Source organism: Hyperolius riggenbachi, chromosome 1 (assembly GCF_040937935.1).
Source record: "Hyperolius riggenbachi isolate aHypRig1 chromosome 1, aHypRig1.pri, whole genome shotgun sequence".
Taxonomy (NCBI): domain Eukaryota; kingdom Metazoa; phylum Chordata; class Amphibia; order Anura; family Hyperoliidae; genus Hyperolius; species Hyperolius riggenbachi.
In genome coordinates this window covers 294637362-294659921 of record NC_090646.1, presented here as the reverse complement: position 1 = coordinate 294659921, position 22560 = coordinate 294637362, and the positions used below count along the sequence as shown (strand labels likewise).

The window sequence follows — 22560 nt, the reverse complement described above, 5'->3', positions numbered from 1 at the left end:
TATGGTCCCAATATGCACAATCGGTGGCAGATATGGTCCCAATATGCACAATCGGTGGCAGATATGGTCCCAATATGCACAATCGGTGGCAGATATGGTCCCAATATGCACAATCGGTGGCAGATATGGTCCCAATATGCACAATCGTTATCAGATATGGTCCCAATATGCACAATCGTTATCAGATATGGTCCCAATATGCACAATCGTTATCAGATATGGTCCCAATATGCACAATCGTTATCAGATATGGTCCCAATATGCACAATCGTTATCAGATATGGCCCCAATATGCACAATCGTTATCAGATATGGCCCCAATATGCACAATCATTATCAGATATGGCCCCAATATGCACAATCGGTAGCAGATATGACCCCAATATGCACAATCGGTAGCAGATATGACCCCAATATGCACAATTGGTAGCAGATATGACCCCAATATGCACAATCGGTAGCAGATATGACCCCAATATGCACAATCGGTAGCAGATATGACCCCAATATGCACAATCGGTAGCAGATATGACCCCAATATGCACAATCGGTAGCAGATATGACCCCAATATGCACAATCGGTAGCAGATATGACCCCAATATGCACAATCGGTAGCAGATATGACTCCAATATGCACAATCGGTAGCAGAAATGACCCCAATATGCACAATCGGTAGCAGAAATGACCCCAATATGCACAATCGGTAGCAGAAATGACCCCAATATGCACAATCGGTAGCAGAAATGACCCCAATATGCACAATCGGTAGCAGAAATGACCCCAATATGCACAATCGGTAGCAGAAATGACCCCAATATGCACAATCCGTAGCAGAAATGACCCCAATATGCACAATCCGTAGCAGAAATGACCCCAATATGCACAATCCGTAGCAGATATGACCCCAATATGCACAATCAGCATCACCTGAAAAAGAAAAGAAAAACCCATTTACTCACCTACAGCCAGAAGACCTTCTTTCCCGACCTCCTGTCCCGAGTCCCGACCTCATTGTGGCGCGCAGCGCCCGCGCGCCCACGATCCTCTTCCTTCCCGACGTCACGACGAGACTTCCTGCCTGCATGCAGAGAGCAGGGCTACGGGAAAATGGCCGCCCGAAGCCATGCACTGCAGACTCGAAGTCTGCAGAACAGGGCTCCGGGCGGCCATCTTACCGTAGCCCTGCCTGCTGCTCCGTGCTGCCGCTGTGTGAACTGACTTGGCGTCTTTTAGACGCCTGAAGTCAGTTCACTCCAGGGGGTGCTTTGGGGGTGCTTGGCCAATTCTAGGGGGTGCTCGAGCACCCCCTTGCACCCCCCTGGCGCCGCCCCTGCCTGTCATTCTGCCCTGCGAGACCCATAGACAGGATTGCACTCTGTGGAGATATGGAGGAATTTTTCAGAAAGCTGCGACTCAAGGAACACTACCATGATAAGGAAGCCTGTGATACAATGGATAATGGACCAAAACGCACCAGATCTAAAAAGAAAAAAAAGAAAAAAAGATGGACCCCCAAAGAAGGAAAAAACCCGGCCCTGGATAAATACATAAACAAATTCAGACGCAGAATCTCTGACAGGATCCTGAGTAAAAGAAAGACACTGGCCCAGAACGTAACACCACAGGAGCGACAGGCCATCAGATCCCTTAAGGAGAATAAGGACATTATTATTAAACCAGCGGATAAAGGTGGTGCCATAGTCATAATGAACACCAGTGACTACATCCAGGAGGCACAAAGACAATTATCCAATACCGCTCACTATGCCAAATTACAGGGGGATCCCACAAAAGGCTACAGGATGGCACTTAATAGGATGGTTAACAGATTGCCTGCAAACATCAGACTACATGTAAGGACCCTTATCCCTGAAGAGCCTAGAACAGCCTGCTTTTACATGCTTCCCAAGATCCACAAAGAGGGAAACCCAGGCAGGCCCATAATCTCAGGGAGCGGAACTCTTACAGAGAACATCTCAGGGTGGCTGGAAAACATCTTAAAACCTCTTGTCTGTAAAAGACCCAGCTACTTACAGGATACCACCCACCTCCTGAACAAACTGTCAGCCATCGGCCCAGTACCTGAGGGAACCATACTGGCCACGATGGACGTGGAGTTCCTGTACACGAACATTCCCCATGATGATGGTATTGCGGCCTGCCGTAAATATCTTCAGGGTCAGGGCATACCTGTAAAGCCTATTACTGGACTGATCAAATTCATTCTCACTCATAATTATTTCACTTTTGGACAGGACCTCTATTTACAGCAGATGGGCGTGGCAATGGGTTCGCGATTCGCTCCACAGTATGCAAATCTATTCATGGCCAAAATCGAAAAGGAAAACCTCAATGCATGTGGCATAAAACCCTTGGCCTACTTCCGCTTCATTGATGATATTTTAATCATCTGGTCCGCAAGTGAGGATGATCTTCTCCAGTTCCACAGGAACTTCAATGCCTTCCATCCTACAATCAAATTGAAACTTACCTACTCTCACACAGAGATTAACTTTCTGGACACCACCATATACATCAGGGGTAACAACATACAAACCTCTGTGTATCGCAAACCTACAGACCGTCCCACATACCTAAGATATGACAGTTTTCATCCCAAGCACATTAAGAACTCTATAATTTACAGCCAAGCTATAAGGTACAACCGGATTTGTTCTGAGAGGATGGACAGAGACAAGCACCTGGATCACCTTAAGAACACTTTCATTAAACAAGGTTACAGTCCTCCCATGGCTGAGGCCCAAATCAGGAAAGCCAGCAACATCCCCAGGACTGAACTCCTGAAATATAAGCAAAACCAGAAAGAGGAACGTGTCCCTTTGGTTGTCACCTACAACCCACACCTGGAAATCTTAAGGAGGATTGCTAAGGAACTTCATCCCATTTTACACAAGGATCACAGACTGAGAACGATATTCCCTAAACCTCCACTCTTGTCATATCGGCAACCACACAATCTAAAACAGATGATTGTCAGGAGCTCTTTGAATAGGCCTCAACAAACATCACCCTGCCGACAAAAAATATGTGGGACCTGCAGACACATTTACTCCACTGACAGGGTAACGATACCAGGTTCACAACAGGAGTACAGCGTACAAGGTAAATTTTCTTGTGGGTCCACCAATCTGGTATATCTGATCATGTGTGCTAAATGCCCCAATGTTATGTACGTGGGAGAAACTGGACAAACTCTGCGCAAACGTATGAATGGACACAGGCACACTATTAATGATACCAAATCTGGACTCCCAGTTGCTACACTCTTTCGGTCCAACGGACACAGCATGGATGATCTTCGTGTCACTGCCCTGAAGGGCGGCTTCAAAACGTCAAATGACCGATTAATAGCAGAAACAAAATGTATAAATTGTTTCAAAGCTGTGCAGAAGGGTTTGAATAAGGACAACAACTTTCTATATTGGTATGAGATTGATGATATATGAACTGTCTCAGCCACCCTAGCTGAACTTGTGAACTAAGAATTTACGATACCTCTGGGTCAATCCTAATACCAGGTCTGTGAGCAATAAAGTAAACAAGGATCCTTATCTTACCCCATTTAGATGGTCTGTTTGTATTAAGGCATCTTAATGATGTATTTATGCTTGAAAAAAATATCTGTTTTCCCTTTTGATGTTGCATGTATATAAGCTGTCTGTACCACCAGCTTGCAAACTAACAGGATGTAAACCTGACGAAGGCTGCAAGGCCGAAAGCTTGTTTATTCTTATTAATTTGTAGTTAGCCAATAAATGGTATCATCCTGATTTAAAACTTCTTGCTTTTACTGATGGCTAACACGGTACAATACCCTACTGCTACTACTTATCAGTTCTATGACTCTCCTTCTGGAATTTATGCTGTGTCCTACCAACATGTACGTTTACATATGCTAACTGTATTTGCTTTGTGTTAAAACCAAATACAGTAGTGTACATCCCTGTTTCCCATATTTTTGCTTGCCCTAGTTAAGGGGACACTGAGCAGAGGACTAAAATGAAAATATGCACTTACCTGGGGCTTCCTCCAGCCCCCTGTAGCCCACGAGGTGCTTCGGCATCCTCCAGGTCCCCTCTGTGGTCACGCCAGCAGTCTTGTTAGTGTGGCGACTTTGGCCAAAGTTGTGTGCAACTGCGCATGTGAAACCCATCTGCGCACCCGGCTCGAGCACGCGTGCGCCGCCATAAGCCTCCAGCGCATGCCCAGTTCAGTATTTCAAGAACCGCGTCTGCGCAGGAGGATTGCAGCAATGTGCAGTGGCAGTTGCTTTTTTCCTCCAAAAGCAAATCCTGTCCCCTTGCCTATTGTACAACCCTAGGGACAAAAAGCTTATCTTCAAAGCTTTTGTATTGCCTCTGATGTATTTATACATGTTAATCATGTCACCTCTCAGTCACCTTTTTTCCAAGCTCAATAAGGGCTGGTGCACACCAGAGCGGTTCTGGAGCATTTTTTAAAACTCTTGCAGGGGAAAAACCACTTGACTAATAAAAGTGAATGGGATTGTGCACACCAGAGCTGTTAGTTTTTTCCACAAACGCAAACTCGGGGGCTGCAGCACTTTTAAGATTTTTGAGGTGTTTCTGCCTCAATGTTAAAGTATAGGAAAGTGGAAAACAGCTCTGAAAAACGCTAGATCAGAGCAGTTTTCCAGGTGTTTTTGTTACAGTGGCTGTTCAGTAACAGCTTTACTGTAACAATAATAGAAATCTGCTACACAAAAACTCTCCAAAAAATGCTAGGCATGTTTAGAAAACCTCTCTAAACATGCCTAGAATCGCTCTGAAATCTGCTTCAAAAACCTATAGCGTTTTGCGGATCTGCTAGAGGTTTTTGGTGTGCACTGTAGAGGTGTACCGAACGGTTCGCCGGCGAACGGTTCCAGGCGAACATTGGGGGTTCGCGTTCGCCTGCGCCATGCGAACTTTTCCGGAAGTTCGATTCGCCCCATAATGCACAATGAGGGTCAACTTTGACCCTCTGCATCACAGTCAGCAGACACATTGTAGCCATTCAGGCTACAGTAAGCCCTGGAGCCCCACCCCCCCTTATATAAGGCAGCCTCCGGCGGCCATTACAGTCACTCGTGTGCCTGCTAGAGAGAGGAAAGGGACAGCTGCTGCAGACTTTTTCTCTTAGGGACAGATTAGTTAGGTTCTAGGCTGCTTTGCTTGTTCCTGACTGATTAATATTGCTTTTAAAGCACCCAGCAACAGCTCTTTTCAGAGCTCAACCCGTACATTTTTTTTTCTGACACTTTTGTTGCATGCACAGCCTTGCTAATTGATAGTGTGTGTGCCACTGCCAGCAGCCCAGCACATTCAGTGACTGACTGCCTGTGTGTGTGACAGGGAGCTGCACATTGTACTACCCAGTACTGCATATACCCCAGTACCTGTTGTGTTTACTTAACCCACCTCATCACTGCATATACCTAGCTTTGTGTTGAGTGAACCCAGCTCACTGCATCTAACTACCCAGTACCTGTTGTGTTTACTTAACCCACCTCATCACTGCATATACCTAGCGTTGTGTTGAGTGAACCCAGCTCACTGCATCTAAGTCTAACTACCTGTTGTGTTGAGTGAGAACCCACCTCACTGCATCTTAAGTACCTTTACTGTATACTGTTCAGTGAACCCAGCTCACTGCATCTAACTACCCAGTACCTGTTGTGTTTACTTAACCCACATCATCACTGCATATACCTAGCGTTGTGTTGAGTGAACCCAGCTCACTGCATCTAACTACCTGTTGTGTTGAGTGTGAACCCACCTGGCCACCTCACTGCATCTAACTACCTGTTGTGTTGAGTGAGAACCCACCTCACTGCATCTTAAGTACCTTTACTGTTGAGTGAACCCAGCTCACTGCATCTAACTACCTGTTGTGTTGAGTGTGAACCCACCTGGCCACCTCACTGCATCTAACTACCTGTTGTGTTGAGTGAGAACCCACCTCACTGCATCTTAAGTACCTTTACTGTTGAGTGAACCCAGCTCACTGCATCTAACTACCTGTTGTGTTGAGTGTGAACCCACCTGGCCACCTCACTGCATCTAACTACCTGTTGTGTTGAGTGAGAACCCACCTCACTGAATATAGCTAGCATACCCCCGAGATGGACAAAATGGACAAACCAGGTAGAGGAAGAGGTAGAGGCAGACCCAGAGGAAGGCCACCAGGCACCGGCAGGTCTGTGGCTGTGCAAGGTGGTGTTGCTGTGATTTCATGCGGACCTGCCCCAAAATACAGTGCTCAGAAGAAGGCACGTGCCATCACTTCCCAAAATCGTGAGGAGGTGATTGAGTATTTAACACAGAACACCTCATCTCCCGCAGCCACCAGCGCTACAACAAGCACCACATCCGCTGCATTTGACACTTCGCAGGAGTTATTTGGTGGTGGTGGTGAAATCACTGATTCCCAGCCACTACTGCAACAACAACAAGAAGGCGCAGGTACACCACCTCATACGTCTGAGTTAGGTGGCGATAGTATGGACGTAACGTGTGTGGATGGGGATGATGGTGGACCACCTGAAGTTGGTGCACTTGAGGAGGTGTCTGAGGAAAGCGCAGCTGGCCAGGAGGATTATGATGACGATTATACGGATACCACATATGTTCCCGGTAGAGGAGATGACCAGGGGGACAGTTCAGAGGAGGAGTCAGAGAGGAGTAGGAGGAGACGACTCCATGATAGAAGCAGAGGGAGCTCGTCCTCAGAAACAGCTGGGGGCAGTGTCCGGTGCCATGTATCGCCAGCTATGGCCAGGGAGCACACATGCCCTTCAACGTCAGCTGCTGCTGATGCCACCGTAGCGCCATCACCCCAGGGGGGCTCAGCGGTTTGGAAATTTTTTCACGTGTGTGTCTCAGATCGGAGCAAAGCCATCTGTTGTCTCTGCCAGCAAAAATTGAGCCGTGGAAAGGCCAACTGTCACGTAGGGACAAGTGCTTTACGAAGGCACCTGGAGAGAAGGCACAAACAGCTATGGCAAGAACACCTGAGGAAAAGAAGCACCCCTCAAAAGACAAGCAGCGGAGAACAACCGTGGCAGCCGTCACAGGGGGCTTCTGCTGCTCCACGTTCCCATGGTATTGTTCGTGGCTGGGGGGAGGAAGAATGGATACACTTTTAAACAATTTAAAAATACAACCATCTAAACTTTCAAACTATTTAAAAATACAACCATCTAAACTTTCAAACAATTTAAAAATACAACCATCTAAACTTTCAAACAATTTAAAAATACAACCATCTATCATTTTCAAAAAATTTAAAAAAGGGCAAAAAAAACTTGCCCTCCGTAAAACATTCTTGGCAAATGCTTTCGACTTGGTTTGTCTTCCGCTGGCTCAAGGGTCCATCTGACCACAGATGCCTGGTCTGCAAAGCACGGTCAGGGCAGCTACAGCATGGGTCTCAGCAGGCTCCCACTTCGGGCCGCAATCCAACCTTCATTCCCCGCGGTGACAATGGCAGACTTGCCCTCCATAACGGATTCCCGTTAAAGGATTTAAAGTTAATTCATTTCAAATACACAGCAGGGCCTCGAAAGTCCGCCTCCTGTATTGTTATTTTTGGTCACTACCTCGGGGCGGGCGTGCATGCCTACCTGCTGCCCTCCTTGGATGTGTAGTGGTAGCCGTTTCTCAGGCTCCACACCGGATTCCATCCCTCATTCCCCGGCCATTACCCGGGGTCACAAATGACAGACTTGCCCGCCTCCATATGATTCTCGTGAAAGGAATGTGGTGTCATCTTTGCCCGCCATAACTGGTTCTCGTTAAAGGATTTAAAGTACATTCATTTCAAATACACAGCAGGGCCTCGAAAGTCCGCCTCCTGTATTGTTATTTTTGGTCACTACCTCGGGGCGGGCGGGCGGGCGTGCATGCCTGCCCGCTGCCCTCCTTGGATGTGTAGTGGTAGCCGTTGCTCAGGCTCCACACCGGATTCAAACCTCTCATTCCCCGGCCATTACCCAGGGTCACAATGGCAGACTTGCCCGCCTCCACAGGATTCTCATTGTAGCGGTACTGAACAAGTACACAGCAAGTAGAAAATGTAAATTAAAAACAAATGTAAGCTTTTTAACAATGCCATGGAAAGTTGAGAGGGAAGTCACACATTACCTGACATCACTGAGTGAGGAAGAGCAATCACGCCATGTTGCGCAGCAGTCCAGCATGGCCATCACTACACAAACAGCTGTTTGCGGTGCGTTACACAGTGAGTTTGGTGTGTCAGTGTGAAGCAGTACTCTAATTACACTCCCTGTTTGATGTATACACATGCAAGATGTTTGAAAGCACGTTAGGCCTGCAATTTAGCATTCAATGTGATTTCTGCCCTTAAAACGCTGCTTTGCGTCACATCCAGATTTTTCACCGGGACTTTTGGCATGTATCCCACTCCGCCATGCCCCCCTCCAGGTGTTAGACCCCTTGAAACATCTTTTCCATCACTTTTGTGGCCAGCATAATTTTTTCTATTTTTCAAAGTTCGCCTCCCCATTGAAGTCTATTGCGGTTCGCGAATTTTTCCGCGAACCGAACCTTCTGCGGAAGTTCGCGAACCCGATTCGCGAACCGAAAATCGAAGGTTCGCTACATCAGCACTAAGCCCAGTTTGGCAAACCTTTCTTGGTAAGTGAGCTCTTCCATCCCTCTGATTAATTTAGTTGCCCGTCTTTGTACCCATTCCAGAGAGTCGATGTCCTTTCTATAGTGTGGTGCCAAAAACTGTATCCCATACTCCAGATAGAGAGGGAGTAGTATACTAGCATCTTGAGATAGTATTTCCCTTTTTATCCATCCCAGAATTTTATTTGCTTTAGCTTCCACTGCTTGGCATTGTATACGATTACCTAACTTGTTATCAACCAGTATTCCTAGGTCCTTCTCCAAGTCTGATGTTCCCAGCTGTATGCCATTTATTTTATATGATGATTTACCATTGGTACATTCAAGATGCATGATTTTACAATTATCAACATGAAATTTCATCTGCCACGTGCCTGTCCATATGGCCATGTTTTCAAGGTCCTGTTGTAATATGTCACTATTTGTCTCCGTGTTGATAATTCTGCATAATTTTGTATCATTTGCAAAGAAAATTGCATTACTCTATTCTATCTACTAAATCATTAATACATAAATTGGACCAAGTACTGACCCCTGCGGTAGAGACCTGCGTGGGTCTTATTTTTCAGACCCGCACCCAACCCGCAGCCCCGCTACCCGCACCTGACCCACAGCCTTCTTTCTGGTGAATCTGGTACCCACACCCGACCTGCACCCGCAGACCCACTACTTTGTTTTGTTCAAAAAACAGTGTTTATTCTTTAACCACTTGGGGACCGTGGGCTTTACCCCCCTTAAAGAGGAGCTGTTAGGTATAAGGTCTCAGAGAAAATAAACACATATATCAGTAGCTAAATATTGGCTGTACTTACATTACATATGCATTTCACTGTCCACGTTTGGATTTCACAGAATTTGTATATAGTATATGCAGAGATTGATGCTCCTGACAGCTCATGGCAGGTTCCATGTTTGTCTGTCTCCTATGAAGCCAAATGTGTCGTCATGTCCTGCCTGCTTCCTGATGATTCCACTCACAGAAAAGCTCGTACTGAATAACAGTACTGTGCAGTGAATATTAATTAGCCATGTGGCTAGGAACAATAGCGGACTCCTGCAGTGTACTCTGCCCGGAGATTTATCAGTGCTGTGCGCTGGACTGAGTTACATGCTATTGTAACTTGACCCTGTAACTTCTCATTAGCAGCCGAGGGGAGGGCCCCAGAATGCTTTGCAGTATGGTATGCGGCTTTCGGCTTCTTAAAAGCTTGGGTCTAACAGCTTTGCTGATAAGCACACATCAAATGAAAGAGAGATTTTTTATCTTCAGTGTTGCCTTTTTGGCTTCCTTCTAAACTGTTTAACACAGGAGAATAGAGGTTTAAATTAGCTTTTGCAGCCTGACAGTTACTCTTTAACCACCCTGGCGTTCTGATTAAATCGCCAGGGTGGCTGCGGGAGGGTTTTTTTTAAATAAAAAAAAAACTATTTCATGCAGCCAACTGAAAGTTGGCTGCATGAAAGCCCACTAGAGGGCGCTCCGGAGGCGATCTTCCGATCGCCTCCGGCGCCCAGAATAAACAAGGAAGGCCGCAATGAGCGGCCTTCCTTGTTTTGCTTATATCGTCGCCATAGCGACGAGCGGAGTGACGTCATCGACGTCAGCCGACGTCCTGACGTCAGCCGCCTCCGATCCAGCCCTTAGCGCTGGCCGGAACTTTTTGTTCCGGCTACGCTGGGCTCAGGCGGCTGGGGGGACCCTCTTTCGCCGCTGCTCGCGGCGAATCGCCGCAGAGCGGCGGCGATCAGGCAGCACACGCGGCTGGCAAAGTGCCGGCTGCGTGTGCTGCTTTTTATTTCATTCAAATCGGCCCAGCAGGGCCTGAGCGGCAGCCGCTGGCGGTGTTGGACGAGCTGAGCTCGTCCAGACCGCTCAGCTGGTTAAGGATCGGCCACTTTTTTTCCATTCAGACCATTGCAGCTTTCATGGTTTATTGCTCGCTCATACAACCTACCACCTAAATGAATTTTGGCTTCTTTTCTTGTCACTAATACAGCTTTCTTTTGGTGCTATTTGATTGCTCCTGCGATTTTTACTTTTTATTATATTCATCAAAAAAGACATGAATTTTGGCAAAAAAATGATTTTTTTAACTTTCTGTGCTGACATTTTTTAAATAAAGTAAAATTTCTGACTACATGCAGCGCGAAAAATGTGGACAAACATGTTTTTGATAAAAAAAAAACCATTCAGTGTATATTTATTGGTTTGGGTAAAAGTTATAGCGTTTACAAACTATGGTGCAAAAAGTGAATTTTCCCATTTTCAAGCATCTATGACTTTTCTGGGCACCTGTCATGTTTCACGAGGTGCTAAAATTCCAGGATAGTATAAATACCTTCCAAATGACCCCATTTTGGAAAGAAGACATCCCAAAGTATTCACTGAGAGGCATAGTGAGTTCATAGAAGATATTAATTTTTGTCACAAGTAAGCGGAAAATGACACTTTGTGACAAAAAAAAAAGTTTCCATTTCTTCTAACTTGCGACAAAAAAAAAATGAAATCTGCCACGGACTCACCATGCCCCTCTCTGAATACCTTGAAGTGTCTACTTTCCAAAATGGGGTCATTTGTGGGGTGTGTTTAATGTCCTCGCATTTTGGGGGTGCTAATTTGTAAGCACCCCTGTAAAGCCTAAAGGTGCTCATTGGACTTTGGGCCCCTTAGCGCAGTTAGGCTGCAAAAAAGTGCCACACATGTGGTATTGCCGTACTCAGGAGAAGTAGTATAATGTGTTTTGGGGTGTATTTTTACACATACCCATGCTGGGTGGGAGAAATATCTCTGTAAATGACAATTTTTTTAATTTTTTTTACACACAATTGTCCATTTACAGAGATCTTTCTCCCACTCAGCATGGGTATGTGTACAAATACACCCCAAAACACATTATACTACTTCTCCTGAGTACGGCGATACCACATGTGTGGCACTTTTTTGCACCCTAACTGCGCTAAGGGGCCCAAAGTCCAATGAGTACCTTTAGGATTTCACAGGTCATTTTGAGAAATTTCGTTTCAAGACTACTCCTCACGGTTTAGGGCCCCTAAAATGCCAGGACAGTATATGAACCCCACAAATGACCCCATTTTAGAAAGAAGACACCCCAAGGTATTCCGTTAGTAGTACGGTGAGTTCATAGAAGATTTTATTTTTTGTCACAAGTTAGCGGAAAATGACACTTTGTGAAAAAAAACAATAAAAATCAATTTCCGCTAACTTGTGACAAAAAATAAAATCTTCTATGAACTCACCGTACTACTAACAGAATACCTTGGGGTGTCTTCTTTCTAAAATGGAGTCATTTGTGGGGTTCCTATACTGTCCTGGCATTTTAGGGGCCCTAAACCGTGAGGAGTAGTCTTGAAACGAAATTTCTCAAAATGACCTGTGAAATCCTAAAGGTACTCATTGGACTTTGGGCCCCTTAGCGCAGTTAGGGTGCAAAAAAGTGCCACACATGTGGTATCGCCGTACTCGGGTGACGTAGTACAATGTGTTTTGGGGTGTACCCATGCTGGGTGGGAGAAATAACTCTGTAAATGGACAATTGTGTGTAAAAAAATCAAAAGATTGTCATTTACAGAGGTATTTCTCCCACCCAGCATGGGTATGTGTAAAAATACACCCCAAAACACATTATACTACTTCTCCCAAGTACGGCGATACCACATGTGTGGCACTTTTTTGCACCCTAACTGCGCTAAGGGGCCCAAAGTCCAATGAGTACCTTTAGGATTTCACAGGTCATTTTTGTTTCAAGACTAAACCTCACGGTTTAGGGCCCCTAAAATGCCAGGGCAGTATAGGAACCCCACTAATGACCCCATTTTAGAAAGAAGACACCCCAAAGTATTCCGTTAGGAGTATGGTGAGTTCATAGAAGTTTTTATTTTTTTGTCACAAGTTAGCGGAAATTGATTTTAATTGTTTTTTTTTTCACAAAGTGTCATTTTCTGCTAACTTGTGACAAAAAATAAAATCTTCTATGAACTCACCATACTCCTAACGGAATACCTTTGGGTGTCTTCTTTATAGAATGGGGTCATTTGTGGGGTTCCTATACTGTCCTGGCATTTTAGGGGCCCTAAACCGTGAGGAGTAGTCTTGAAACCAAATGTCGCAAAATGAACTGTGAAATCCTAAAGGTACTCATTGGACTTTGGGCCCCTTAGCGTACTTAGGGTGTAAAAAAGTGCCACACATGTGGTACCGCCGTACTCAGGAGAAGTAGTATAATGTGTTTTGGGGTGTATTTTTACACATACCCATGCTAAGTGGGAGAAATATCTCTGTAAATGACAACTGTTTGATTTTTTTTACACACAATTGTCCATTTACATAGAAATTTCTCCCACCCAGCATGGGTATGTGTAAAAATACACCCCAAAACACATTATACTACTTTTCCTGAGTACGGCGGTACCACATGTGTGACACTTTTTTGCAGCCTAGGTGCGCTAAGGGGCCCAACATCCTATTCACGGGTCATTTTGAGGCATTTGTTTTCTAGACTACTCCTCGCGGTTTAGGGCCCCTAAAATGCCAGGGCAGTATAGGAACCCCACAAGTGACCCCATTTTAGAAAGAAGACACCCCAAGGTATTCCGTTAGGTGTATGGCGAGTTCATAGAAGATTTTATTTTTTGTCACAAGTTAGTGAAAAATGACACTTTGTGAAAAAAAAAAAAATCAATTTCCGCTAACTTTTGACAAAAAATAAAATCTTCTATGAACTCGTCATACACCTAACAGAATACCTTGGGGTGTCTTTTTTTCTAAAATGGGGTCACTTGTGGGGTTCCTATACCGCCCTGGCATTTTACGGGCCCAAAACCGTGAGTAGTCTGGAAACCAAATGTCTCAAAATGACTGTTCAGGGGTATAAGCATCTGCAAATTTTGATGACAGGTGGTCTATGAGGGGGCGAATTTTGTGGAACCGGTCATAAGCAGGGTGGCCTTTTAGATGACAGGTTGTATTGGGCCTGATCTGATGATTAGGAGTGCCAGGGGGGTGACAGGAGGTGATTGATGGGTGTCTCAGGGGGTGGTTAGAGGGGAAAATAGATGCAATCAATGCACTGGGGAGGTGATTGGAAGGGAGTCTGAGGGGGATCTGAGGGTTTGGCCGAGTGATCAGGAGCCCACACGGGGCAAATTAGGGCCTGATCTGATGGGTAGGTGTGCTAGGGGGTGACAGGAGGTGATTGATGGGTGTCTCAAGGTGTGATTAGAGGGGGGAATAGATGCAAGCAATGCACTGGCGAGGTGATCAGGGCTGGGGTCTGAGGGCATTCTGAGGGTGTGGGCGGGTGATTGAGTGCCCTAGGGGCAGATAGGGGTCTAATCTGATAGGTAGCAGTGACAGGGGGTGATTGATGGGTAATTAGTGGGTGTTTAGGGTAGAGAACAGATGTAAACACTGCACTTGGGAGGCGATCTATTGGTGTGGGTGGGTGATCAGATTGCCCGCAAGGGGCAGGTTAGGGGCTGATTGATGGGTGGCAGTGACAGCGGGTGATTGATGGGTGGCAGTGACAGGGGGTGATTGATGGGTGGCAGTGACAGGGGGTGATTGATGGGTGATTGATAGGTGATTGACAGGTGATTGACAAGTAATCAGTGGGTTATTACAGGGGAGAACAGATGTAAATATTGCACTGGCGAATTGATAAGGGAGGGTCTGAGGGCAATCTGAGCGTGTAGGCGGGTGATTGGGTGCCCGCAAGGGGCAGATTAGGGTCTGATCTGATGGGTAACAGTGACAGGTGGTGATAGGGGGTGATTGATGGGTGGTTGATGGGTAATTAGTGGGTGTTTAGAGGAGAGAATAGATGTAAACACTGCGCTTGGGTGGTGATCTGATGTCGGATCTGCGGGCGATCTATTGGTGTGGGTGGGTGATCAGTTTGCCCGCAAGGGGCAGGTTAGGGGCTGATTGATGGGTGGCAGTGACAGGGGGTGATTGATGGGTGGCAGTGACAGGGGGTGATTGATGGGTGATTGACAGGTGATTGACAGGTAATCAGTGGGTTATTACAGGGGAGAACAGATGTAAATATTGCACTGGCGAATTGATAAGGGGGGGTCTGAGGGCAATCTGAGCGTGTAGGCGGGTGATTGGGTGCCCGCAAGGGGCAGATTAGGGTCTGATCTGATGGGTAACAGTGACAGGTGGTGATAGGGGGTGATTGATGGGTGATTGATGGGTAATTAGTGGGTGTTTAGAGGAGAGAATAGATGTAAACACTGCGCTTAGGTGGTGATCTGATGTCGGATCTGCGGGCGATCTATTGGTGTGGGTGGGTGATCAGTTTGCCCGCAAGGGGCAGGTTAGGGGCTGATTGATGGGTGGCAGTGACAGCGGGTGATTGATGGGTGATTGACAGGTGATTGACAGGTGATCAGTGGGTTTTTACAGGGAAGGACAGATGTAAATATTGCCCTTGCGAATTGATAAGGGGGGGTCTGAGGGCAATCTGAGCGTGTAGGCGGGTGATTGGGTGCCCGCAAGGGGCAGATTAGGGTCTGATCTGATGGGTAACAGTGACAGGTGGTGATAGGGGGTGATTGATGGGTGATTGATGGGTAATTAGTGGGTGTTTAGAGGAGAGAATAGATGTAAACACTGCGCTTGGGTGGTGATCTGATGTCGGATCTGCGGGCGATCTATTGGTGTGGGTGGGTGATCAGATTGCCCGCAAGGGGCAGGTTAGGGGCTGATTGATGGGTGGCAGTGACTGGGGGTGATTGATGGGTGATTGACAGGTGATTGACAGGTGATTGACAGGTGATTGACAGGTGATCAGGGGGGATAGATGCATACAGTACATGGGGGGGGTCTGGGGGGGGGGGTCTGGGGAGAATCTGAGGGGTGGGGGGGGGTGATCAGGAGGGAGCAGGGGGCAGGGGGGGGATAAAAAAAATAGCATTGACAGATAGTGACAGGGAGTTATTGATGGGTGATTAGGGGGGTGATTAGGGGTCTGGGGGGTGGGCGGGGGGGGGGGGGGTCTGATGGGTGCTGTGGGCGATCAGGAAGTGGTTAAATACAGCCACTGCTGTATTTAAATAATATTGTCACCATACATTGTACTAGGGATATAATTTTAACGTTGCAATAACCGGGACAAATGGCCAAATAAAATGTGTGGATTTTAATTATGACAGCATGAGTTATTTTAAAACTATGATGGCTAAAAACTAAAAAATAATGTTTTTTTTCAATTTTTTTCCTTATTATTCCACTCATAATGTATCTAGAATAAAATAATTCTTGGCATAATGTACCACCCAAAGAAAGCCTAATTAGTGGCGGAAAAAACAAGGTATAGATCATTTCGTTGTGATAAGTAGTGATAAAGTTAATGTGGAATGAATGGGAGGAGCACTGACAGGTGAAAATTCCTCTCGTTCATAAGGTGAAAAATACCCGCGGGCTGAAATGGTTTAAGACCCGCGGGTGGATGCGTTCTGGGCCAGGTGCCTTGTCTATCTTAATCTTATTCAATTGTGCCTGCACACCTTCCTGTGTTGGGCAATTCATTTCAGGCCCACACCCGACCCGCAGCCCCGCTACCCGCACCTGCCCCACAACCCTCTTTCTGGTGAATCTGGTACCCGCACCCGACCTGCACCCGCAGACCCGCTACTGGCAACCCGAAAGAATCAAAACGGGTACCCGAACCTGACCTGCATTTTTGGGTAACCCGCAGGTACCTGACCCGATGCAGGCCTCTACCCTGCAGTACCCCACTGCTAACAGTTTCCCATTTTTAATATGCTCCATTTACCACCACTCTTTGCCTTCTATCCTTTAACCAGTTCGCGTCCCTGGGGTTTTCCCCCTAAAAAACCAGAACAATTTTCTACATTTCACACTCTTCCCATTCATTAGCCAATAACTTTATCACTACTTATCACACATAAATGATCTATACCTTGTTTTTTTCGCCACCAATTAGGCTTTTTTTTGGGTGGTACATTTTGCTTAGAATTATTTAATTTTGTACAGATTTTAATGGTAATAAGGGGAAAAAATGAAAAAAGGAATTATTTCTCAGTTTTCAGCAATTATAATTTGAAAATAGTAAGTGGTACTGTAGATTAAACCTACACATTTGATTTGCCTGTTTGTCCTGGTTATTACAGGGTTTAAAGTATGATCCTAGTACAATGTATGGCGACAATATATTATTTGGAAATAAAGGTGCATTTTTTTCCATTTTGCGGCTTTGTATTTTTCTTTAATTGTTGCGGCACTTTTTAATCCTCCCCGCTTCCTAGTTAGCAAGATGTGCTCCTTTATACCCCCCCTCCCCCATACTTGGCCAGATGTGCCCCGTTACCCTTTCCCAGCCCCTGATGTGCCTCTGTAAACCCCCCCCCCCCCCACTTCAGTGAACCAGACGTGCCTGTTTATCTCCCCCCCCCCATAGTTAGCCAGATGTGTTTTTTATTACCCCCCTCCCCCCATTCATAGCCAGGTGTATGCCCTTTATGCCTCCCCCTCCCCCATTTGTGGCCGGCTGTGTGCCCCTTTTAATTTTTATCTCCCCCCCCCCCCCATGGATAGCCAGGAGTTGGCCCTTTAAGATATTTTTTCTCCCCAAATGCCAGGTGTCCCCTCCACCCCCTCTGCAGAGCTAGGCGCAGGGAAGCAAGAATCTCTCACCTGACCTTGTTCCACCGGCGATCACGATCTCCCCCTTGCAGTACCGCTGGCAGCCTCAGTATGCTGACCGGATCGGGTCCCGGCTTGATGACGTCATCAAGCCGGGACCCGATTCACTCAGCATAGTGAGGCTGAAAGCGGGACTACAGAGAGAGGCTCGCGATCGGCGCTGGAACAAGGTAAGGTAAATATTGTTACATTGTAATCCTCCATGCTGCCCGATCGCAGCATGGAGGGGGAGGGGGGTATTACAGAGGATCGGGCGGGGGGTGGGGGGATCGGAGACCCGGGAAGGGATGCCGGTATAGAGTAGTTAGGGGGAGGGGGGTTAATGAGCCCAGGAGCGTGCTAGCACGCCCGCTGTGCTCATTAAATGACAGCAACTTATAATCACGTCATGTGGCTTTCAGGAGCCACTTGCAATGACGTGATTATACTGTATGCGGGATACAAACTGGTTAACCAGTTCTCTATCCACATACACACATTTTCTCCTAGTCCCTGTATCCTCAGCTTCTGCACTAGGCTATTGTGGGGAACAGTGTCAAAAGCCTTTGCAAAGTCCAAGTACACTACTTCTATAGCTTTCCTAAGATCTAAATTTTCATTCACCACTTCATAAAAGCTGAGCATGTTGGTGAGACAGGACCTGTCTTTACAAACAAACAAACACAGAACATTTATATTGCGCTTTTCTCCTGGCAGACTCAAAGCGCCAGAGCTGCAGCCACTAGGACGCGCTCTATAGGCGGTAGCAGTGTTAGGGAGACTTGCCCAAGATCTTCTACTGAATAGGTGCTGGCTTACTGAACAGGCAGAGCCAAGATTCGAACCCTCGTCTCCTGTGTCAGAGGCAGAGCCCTTAACCATTACACTATCCAGCCACTAACACTATCCAGCCACTATGTAGTGGCTGGATAGTGTAGTGGCTGTCTTTAGTAAAACCATGCTGTCTAATTGAAATAAGATTATTCTGTGCTACATAATTTTGTATACCATCCCTTAGAATACCTTCAAACTGTTTACACACAACTGATGTTAAGCTTACAGGTCTATAGTTTTTTCCCTTCTTGAATAAGTGGAAAACATCAGCTGTACACCAGTCATAAAGAACTGACCCACTTGAAAGAGAATCACAAGGGTCATACTTTCTGACCACCCAGCGCAACAAGGCTAAGAGCTGGATAATGGAAGAGGTTACACAGGCTGCCCAGAGCAACTGCAGCTCTGGGCTTCCGATATCGCTACAAATAAAACACAATGGCAGCGCAGTGCGATGTTGCACTGCCTTAGCGATAGCAAGCTTTCAGACAGATACAAGACAGGACTATAGATTGGAGCGTAACTAGTAGCAACCGCAGCTCACAGTCACGTCCACAGAAGCAGAGCTAACAGGCTAACAACAGTCACCAGCAAGCATCCACCCAGGCAAGACTACAGGATAGAACGTAACTAATAGCAACTGCAGCCTATAGTTACGTTCCCAGAAACTAGAGTAGCAGGAATACTATAGTCACCAACGTGGTGATGGTAGAATCCAAGCTATCTGGATAATGGACTCCACTGATCCACCGCGGATGCAGTGAACGTCCATCAAGCTTGGAACTAGGCAATACACAATAATAAGAAAAATAGCAAACGGATAAATATATATTAGCAAGTCTGCATATATATTTATCAAGAACTAGCTAAAGCACAAGTAATAAGGTCACATAGAACTACAATAACAGAACTATACAGAGTACCAAGGTGCTCAGTAAGTAGATCAGCGTACTGACCACTATGACGGGCGGGCGGGGTATGAAAGGGGAGGCAGACTTTTATGTTGGCATCAGCCAATGGATGCAGATATGCAAATCTTCACACAGCTGAATGGTAATCGTCATTCCTGAGCTGGCTTGATTACCATTTGCTAGCTGGCTGTGAATGCAAAGGACCCCCATAAGTAATACATGCAGAATCAGGGGCAAATCCAGGATTTTCAAGGGGGGGGATTCCTGATAGGTCTCTTTTGGCAAGCCGCACACTACCGCGCATGCGTTTGCCAACAAAATCCACATGATGCACAGCATTTCTCCACAAAATACACACAATGCGCAGTGTTTCCCTACAAAATACACATGATGCAGTAGTGTTTCGCCAAAATATATATAATGTGGCAGTGATTAAGTAGCCAGATAACCTCCCTTTATTATGGATAACGAAATTACCCCACCCCTCTTTCGTATAGGTGACCAGATGACCCCCATTTATCACACAGGTAGCAGACCTGAAAATCGCAATGTGGGCAGCAGACACCTTAAAATCGCAATGTGGGCAGCAGTGACCAGAAAATCGTAATGTGGGCAGCAGACGCCTGAAAATCACAATGTGGGCAGCAGTCACCAGAAAATCGCAATGTGGGCAGCAGTCACCAGAAAATCGCAATGTGGGCAGCAGTCACCTGAAAATCACAATGTGGGCAGCAGTGACCAGAAAATCGTAATGTGGGCAGCAGACACCTGAAAATCACAATGTGGGCAGCAGTGACCAGAAAATCGTAATGTGGGCAGCAGACACCTGAAAATTGCAATGTGGGCAGCAGTCACCAGAAAATTGTAATGTGGGCAGCAGACACCTGAAAATCGCAATGTGGGCAGCAGTGACCAGAAAATTGTAATGTGGGCAGCATACACCAGAAAAAAAAATGCACCTGTGAAAAAAAAAACAATTCACTTACCTGACAGAAGTCTCCTCTCCCGGCATCTGGCGTGCAGCTCCCCGAGTCCTCCTGCAGCACATCTCCCGCGCTGACAGGCAGAGTGCAGGGCTATGGCAAGATGGCTCCCGAAGCCCTGTACTGGAGACACAAATAGTCTCCAGTGCAGGGCTTCAGCAGCCATCTTGCCATAGCCCTGCTCTGCCTCCCGGCAGAGTGCAGGCTGCGGGGAAGAAGCTCTACACCTGGCTGGGGGGTCCCGCAATTGAGAGGGCGTCAGCGCTTCCCCCCACATACATGGCTGGCGGGCCCCGGGCCCCCTGTGGCCGATGGGGATCCCGGCCCACACACATGAGCAGGCGGCAGCTGCACTATAACAGTGGCTGCCGCTGCTCATATTCAGGAAGCACTTCCGGTCTAGGTGCGAGGGGGTGGTTCCAGACACCCGGAACACCCCCTTCCATGCGCCATTGAGAATTATGTAACAACATGCATGCAGGAAATCCAGGGCTATCTGGCCGCAGCTCAGCTGAAACAAGCAATTGGTGAAATGATGACAGCATCCTGAGCTCCCCAGAACTGCAGCGCGATTGCAAATGAGACCCATTGCAAATGCATAACCGAATGCAAGCAAGTAAGTGTGATGATTTGCTCAGCTGCCTGTGCAGGCAGGCAGCTTTTTGACGATTGTTTTGATTTGCATGCTGCAGGACTCTGGAAAGAAAAGCTTCTGTCAGTTTTGCAGCTTGTGTCGCTGAGGAATTTGCATACATTAGTCATGCAAATCCCTTACCTGCCTTCTTTTGATGACTGGCACTATAAAAGCATTCTGCTCCCAGAATGCTTTGCTGGACATTTCCTTTCCATGGTCTGTTCCTGATGGACACTGCTGGAGTGTCAGCCATTGCTATCTAGTATAGTTAATTCCTGGGGGTTGCTTTAGGCTTCCCTTCTAGCCCAGTCAGGTTGTATTATCTGTATTGCCTGTTCTGTCTTGTCTTGCCTGTTGCCATTGTCCTGCCCCAAAGGTTCTGATCTCTGTTCTTGGAGTATAGCTGGTGCAGCAGTTGCTACCAGCTATCTCTTCTGTTCTGTCTCCTGGGATCGCGCTAGCTACTTTTCGCTGGCGCTGGGGATCCTTCTGTTCTGCTACTCTGTACCTGGATCGCGCTAGCCACTTTTCGCTAGTGCTGTGGATCCTATCTCTCGCTTGTCCCTGTTTTCGTGTGTCTGTCTTGTCCGCTACGCTTGCTGCAGGCTCGGTGAGGTAACCGTTAAGCAAGTGCTCGCGTCCTCTGTTTCATGTTTGTCTGTCGATGGTTAGTTAGGCGTGCTTGTCTCTATTGTGCTTATCACGTGGAGACCGCGCATAACCGCGTGCACTGTTGCGAATGAGTGCGGTGTTCGCGGTTAGCTAGCGTTTATTATTTTCCGTATCTCCTTATTGTATTATTTGCTGTGCCTTTGCTACCCTCGTATTCTATTCTGATCTGCCTTGTGTCACGTCTGGCGATCGCACCTCTCGCGATCGCGTTCCTATTTCATATCTGCTGTTGTGTGTGCGCGGTCGCGGAGTGGCGACTGGATTGGCGCACACACATACAACCTGTCCCTTTGCTCAATCTCATTCGCAATCGCCTCTCTTGCGATTGCGTTCTGCGCTTCATACAATTCCTGTCTGGCACTTGTGGAGGTACAGAGGATTGGTTCCTCTGCACTCCCCAGCGCCATCTGCCGACAGGAATATCCCTCTACAGGTGCGTAGCACCTTTTGCTGGGTGCCTGCAAATATACGCTTGTGGAGGATTTCCGCCGTGTCAGCGCACGCGTTGTGCGCTGATCACGGAGAAAGTTCCACAATCGTTACAGTAAGCCAGAACTGTCTGTTTTCAGCTCCACTGCAACGGACAGAATACGCTATAGGAGGGATCCTTACAGCTCTGTCCTCCAGTAATCAAGTTTCCTGCCTGATCTTGTAACAGTTATATATTCTCTACCTTCTTCCTTTTAGAGTTTATATATTTGTAAAACTTTTTGGGATTTGACTTTATATCACTAGCCACTTTTTTTTCTGCATCCAGTTTTGCAAGTCTGATTACTTTTTTGCAGTTTTTGTTACATTCCCTATAATTGTTTAGTGAAGATGCAGTCCTCTCATTTACACTTAATCATGTCTAAAACAGTATTATTTATCCATACAGGCCCTGTTTTTAGATCTAGAATTTTTATTTCCATAAGGTATGTACTTTCTTCAATTTTCATTAAGAATCTGTTTGAAAGTTTGCCATTTACTTTTAGTGTTCTTGCCCTGTAATTTACTCTACCAGTCTTAGCGAGTCCCTGACTTTGTTAAAGTAAGCCTTTGTAAAATGCATAGTTTTAAGCCCCATCTACACTATACAATTTTTTGTGCAATTCGATTTATCGTTTTGATTCAATCCGACATGTCCGATTGGGATTCGATTTGATTCAATTTGCCATTGTTTTGCAATGGCAAGTTGAATC

The 22560-nt window shown here is 46.5% G+C and overlaps 1 protein-coding gene across 3 annotated transcripts in view; it reads left to right on the top strand.

Moving 5' to 3' along the window:
• TMPRSS9 (transmembrane serine protease 9) overlaps positions 1-22560 on the top strand; it is a 394042-nt gene that overhangs the window by 82048 nt on the left and 289434 nt on the right. Inside the window, exon 2 of one of the 3 annotated variants that reach the window (XM_068233737.1) lies at positions 22257-22293. The exons of the other annotated variants lie outside the window; for them this stretch is intronic. The gene's annotated coding sequence lies outside the window, so the exon portion shown is untranslated. The remainder of the gene's footprint in view (positions 1-22256; positions 22294-22560) is intronic. 3 annotated transcript variants of the gene reach the window in all.